Here is a 5,870-nt window from a genome sequence, read left to right on the forward strand (position 1 = left end):
ACTGTAGTATTTCATTACTTTGGTGAATTATATTTGCAAAAAAAGAAACTAGCTACCTCACCTATTTTAATATGAGTATATTCTGAGCTATATTATAAGAATATAAGTACATAAGCTTAAAAGATCCTTAATTTTTCATGAGACATAGGATAAATTTCCTATAAGGTGTCACTGGTATGTATTTGCAAAACACTTTAACACTGAAAACTTTAGAAGTTTGAAGAGCAGACATTGGAAAAAGTGTATACTCCACTACAATACTGCTGGTGTACTTCTATACAAGGACTCTTAGTGAAGTCAATCAATTGGAAGTAGAATTTTATCAATGAATTGCTTGACATCTAATCATTTTCTGTTGACATGAAGTGTGCATTATGCTTTCACAGGTTTTAAAGTTTACATTGGCTAGATTTACCAATATAAAACAATAAGAAAAAAATAAGGAAACCAAACATTGGGGTACGAATGGGTCACAATCTCCATGGCACTGTAGAATATAAATATCTCTATTAGTACCACCAATAGGACCCTTTGGAAAGGAAGCCCAAAGTGAAAGCCAGCAGTCACCTACAGTGACACCTGCCAGTTTCTGCTGTGTGGTAAGAGCAGTACATAAAAATAAAGCTCCTCCCTGAGAAAATCCTCCCGAAATAATTCTGTCAGAAAGAATGCCATTCTACACCTCTTGATCTACCAAAGGTTTTACATTTTCTGCTGCCCGTTTAATTCCAGTTTCCTCCTCCTAGGAATCTGGTGAAAGCCCAATAACATCAAACCAAGAAGGCATAGCCATGTTCATGTTTAATGTCATGGGCACAATTGGCACATGTGGAGAGATACATTTGATATGAACTTCTGATACCTGCAAAGTCTCTGCCCATCTGTGCCCAATATTTCCCCATCCATGAAGAAAAATCACCACTGCTGTGGCCTTCAGGGCAGCAGACCCTATGGTGGGCTGCAGAGCAGACACGCATTGCCACACATCCACCCACTACGTGGACTGTGCAAGTGGAGCGGGCGTGGGCCAAGGGCCGGTGAGCTGGAAGTCCAGCCAGCCCTCACCCAGGTGCTCGCTCAAGCGCCATCATCATGTATTTCAGAAGCCGTTGGCTATATTCCAGGAATTGAGATGCTCACCCACATGTAAAAGTATTTGGCTTCTATTCTCTGGAATAGATATGCATTAAGATTTTGCAAATTTAGAATATAGATAGAAATATTTAAGAGTTTGACATTTTTAACATGTCACCAGATGTTACTTTTCCTGGTATTTAGTTCTATCTAGTTAGGGGTTGGCTCTTCAGTGGTTTACTTATTTAAATGCGTGGTTTGTGTCCCTATGTAGTGTCTATAGAGAACATTTATCTCTGCATTGTTTTAAGGTGATCGCTGCTACAGTCTATCCAATCCAAACTGTTAGAAAGTGACAAGAAAGATTAATTGCTATTTGTCCCACATCTACATGAATCTTTTCCACTTGGGCAAACACTATGTAAATTTCCTGGAAGGGTCACTTGGGGGAGTTTGTGGCTCTGATCTGTCCCCATCAGAAATCTGGCAGCTAGTGAACATGATCCTGGGCAAAGTGGAAGCAGCTTTTGATTGGCAGGTGCGGCTCCGTAACCACCCCCTGAGCTTTGCCAGCCCCTACCCCTGCCCCTGGCCAAGATACACAGGCAGGGTGAGGCTCTGGAGCAGTGTAAAGGCCTGCCTATGTGTTGCCTGCTTCCTGAGTGCTCCCATAGCGTCCTTAGGACCTTTGACAAAGCTCCTTTTCATCAGAAAAATTTAGACAAGAAGGCTTTCTTTTCTTCACATTTGGGCCTAAGGAGCATAAGTGTTCATATCCTCTCACAAGCAGTTTGAGTAAATGAGGTCCCTCCAGCTCTGAACAAAGATCTGTCTTCATAGATTCCTTTCATCTAGACAGTTCTGACTAGCTACTGTTGTATGACCTGAAAAATCTGCCCTTCATCTTTTGATTCTGTCATTCTTATAAAAACAAACAACAAAGTGCTCCAGACATCTTTGTACTGTCATAAAACCTAGACAAGTGAGTCTAGATTTACCAAAACAATCTTTCCTTAGTTGCATATAAGTAGTGTAATAAACAAAAGTGTTAGTTGTAATATGATGACAAGAGGCTCAGACATGGAGTCACCAGGCGTGGGCTCTAATCTTTGTTCTGCAGATTGATTTTAAGCTGTGTAAACTTGGGCAAGTCAACTAGCATCTTTGAACATTATCTAAAAGACAGGGCTATATTTCAGACATTGAGGTATTTGTGAAAATACTGTTTTAACTACCAAGAGATCCGCTTACAGATGTGTCACTGGTGCAGCATGTGATCTACTCAGGACTCAGCACAGCCTACAAGTTCCTGGAAAATCTGACCACCCAAGGAAACATTCTCCTTCTTCACCCTCCACCACTTTCCCCTGACTCATTGTGCTTTGAGCACCCACTGGCCATGCATTCCTCATTAAGGTTTTGCAACACTGTTCTCTGCCAGCAACTCTCTGTGTCCCATTTCCACTTCTACTGACCACCTCCTACCCATCCTTCAAGTTTCAGCCTAAATATCAGTTCCTCATATAAAACTTCCTGGCCCACCAGAGTGACTGGGTTCTGATGCAACTAGAACCTATTTCCTGAACTTTTTTATAGAAATACTCAAAATTGTAATGTAAACATTATTGTAATTAATGGTACAATGTCAGTATTTATCATCAGACTATAATTTGTATGAGAGCAGGGTGATTTTTGTATGGTTACGGGGCCTAGATCTTAGGTCCTTGGATAGTACCTGGATATAGAAGGTGGTCAGTAAGTATTTGAGTGAAAGAGTGAAGAACCCACTATATGCCCTCACATTTTCATGTTATTGCATGTGCTGATGCATCTGGTTGGGAGAGCCTTCTCTCCAGTTTGATATTCCTTCACTGAATGAATCAATTCAGGGATTGCATCCCCAGACATTTATTTTAGGTCCTTGGTAAATGCTAAATGCTTTCACAGTGCCTTGTATTTTCCTCTATGACAGAAGCTACACACTAGATGTACCTGGGTGTCATTAACAAATGCTGATGTCCAGACACTGCCCCAGACCAATTAAACCAGAACCTCTTCCCAGCATCATTTCTTAAAAGGTCTCCCTGGTGTTTCTAATATGAAACCAAGGTTAACAACCACTGATTACTATACTGTGTCCTTATCATGTATTAAATATATGCATGTCTATGTCTGCTAGGAGGTTCAGCCCTTTGAAAGAAAGAACTTTTCTTATTCATTCTCGTAGCCTGTGGATCTAGCATAGCAGGCATTTTGGTGAGTACAGAAAAAAGGGTTTTTGAATGAGTGGTTAGATGAACATTTGTTATTGAAGTAAGTACTTGTCATCACCAGACCGTATTTTCCTCAGATATGAGTGAGAAGGGAATGCCCTAAGAAAGACAATGACTTCCATGTATTATACCAACGCATTCTCTATTGAGTGAGAGAAACATATAATGATCTATTATTGACAAAATTAAACATCCTTTTTTCCCTCTTGGATAATACAACAGTATTTCAGTCATAGAGAAAGCTTTCCAAAAGTATTTGGTTGTGAGAGAGTAATTGAATTGAGATCTATTGTGAATTGAAGCCAAACACATGTCAGAGTTTCACAGATCAGGCAGACATATGTTAATAGGACAATCACTGTCTCCTTTTTAGCCCTAAATGTAGAGCAGCTGAATAGGATAGTAACTAGAGGAACACAAGTGAACAAAGTGCAGTTTTTTCAAAAATCAATTTCCAAGAACTGCAATGATTTAATCAGTAGGGACTTCTGGACAAAGTACAAATAAGCTTGTTAACGTGTGGGGCATTCTGCCTGCCTGCAAAAGTTGGAGCTTTCCATAGTTTAGGGTAAAATTCTGTACACTTTGTGAATTCATATCTATGTGAATATATGCTTTTTCCTAGCAATATAGAATATAGCTTTTATCAGCATCTTTAAGAAGTCTAGTTTTCAGAAGGGGTCATTACTAGAGGGAGTTTGGAGTCTCTACTGACCTCTGTGGCAACATTAGCCTGGTGTGGACCAGGAAGCCTGATCAGGTCTTCTGACCCAAACTGAACAGACCTAGACTCTTCAGCCTTGTCCATAATCTCCAGTTCAGTCACACAAAAGTGCCAAAAATTGTCCTAACTTTCTGCGTCTTTATGTGACAGTTTTATCTTTGGTTTCTAATCATTTTAAATTTACCTTATTTAATTTAAAGTTCCCAGAATTTTCATCATCCCAACATTGTCCCTTCTTCTTCTTGTTTAGCATATATTTCTACTTACAGAAACTAGACAACTTAGTTTCCTCTTCAAGCTTCTTTCTTTTGGGTTATGTTCCTAATATATACAGAAAGTTGCATATTATGACCTATAAGAGGACCCTAGGGAACACTGGCTTTTAGTGAGCAGATGGAATAGAAAATCATACGAGAATTACACAGGTCCATCAGAGAAATGGGAGAAGAACCATCAAGAGAGGATGAGATCAAGGACAGGGTGAGTTACAACAGGAATACTCCTTGGATGTGTCCTTGGATGGAAGTTGTGAGTGACCTCATCTGGTCACTGAGGACATGGGGGTGGACGTCAGACTGCAGTGTCTCAAAGGGTCAGTAATGAGCCAATGGATTCGGTGACATGGTTAGCTCTGAAAAGAAGGAAAGAGGAGGAAGCAAGAGATTCAGTTTATCATTTACTTGGATAAAAAGTCCTGTATATGCTGAAGGAAAGAATGCAAGGGGCAAGTAATGTTTTAGAAGCCAGAGGAAAATTTAATGTTACGATCCCTCAACATGAGGAAAAAACGGTCTATTTTTGGTGTGTTTATTTCATTGTATAGTGTCTTTGAAGATGAGTTGCTTATTTTTCTTAGTAGAACTATATATAGTAAAACCCTGTATCCATAAAGCATAGCTCCAGGTATTCAATAATAAGGTTATATTGAGAAGATAGATTTCTTACTCTTCACTTCAAAAATGGTTCGATATTCTCACCTCTTCACTTCCCTGCTTTAATGTTGGCAGATGACACATATGTTCTCCTTTCTAAAACAACCACATTCACCACTGGCCTTCATACTATGCATTATTCCCTCTTTCTAGCATTTTCAATCTGTTTGATTACATACATGTTTAATTCACCCCTGTTATTCCCTGAACCTTGCGAGTTTCAAACCCACTTTCTATTCACTACACTTTCAAATTAACATTCTAATTATCTCTTTTATCTCTAGTTTTCATAAAAGTATTTTTGCTCTCTTCTTTCTCAGTTTCTATTTATTTATCACCTCCTGGCAATCTAACCTTTGTCCTCACCAATTGCCTTTGCCTATCCTCTCACCTGCAAATGACAAGAAAGAGAATCCACACCTTCTGCCCACTTTGTCTCACTTTCTGCTCACTTCCTGTACCCTGGAGCCTGCTTGCTTTGCCCTGTGGGATCCCTTCTCTGTTTTCTATTCTTATTGTTTCCAAGTTTGGCTCTTGCGTGGAGCAGGTATTCACAGCTGTATGACTCATGGTACAAAGGTGAAGGGTAGCACAGGTACACAGAATTGTTATGGTACATGGTAGTGGTGAGTGAAGGCCCTTACTTCAAGCTTCTTGGGTTTACATTCTAGTTTCTCCATTTAAGACCTATGTGGCCCCAGGTAGGTTACTCACTCTTATTGTCAAAAATGAAGATAATATTATTTCTTATAAGCTTATTGGGAGAACCAATTAAGTTAAAGTGCTTAGAATAACACCTGGTCTATATTAAGCTGAATGTCATATGACTTATAAAAATGACTGTATTATTTTTGTACTAATAAAATA

At 39.3% G+C, this 5,870-nt stretch overlaps 1 pseudogene; it reads right to left on the reverse strand.

Annotated features, from left to right (window-relative positions):
- Positions 1-297: 297 nt before the first annotated feature.
- Positions 298-799, reverse strand: LOC102143115 (acyl-protein thioesterase 1 pseudogene; annotated as a pseudogene).
- Between the last annotated feature and the right edge of the window lie 5,071 nt (positions 800-5,870).

This window comes from Macaca fascicularis, chromosome 3 (genome assembly GCF_037993035.2).
Source record: "Macaca fascicularis isolate 582-1 chromosome 3, T2T-MFA8v1.1".
Taxonomy (NCBI): domain Eukaryota; kingdom Metazoa; phylum Chordata; class Mammalia; order Primates; family Cercopithecidae; genus Macaca; species Macaca fascicularis.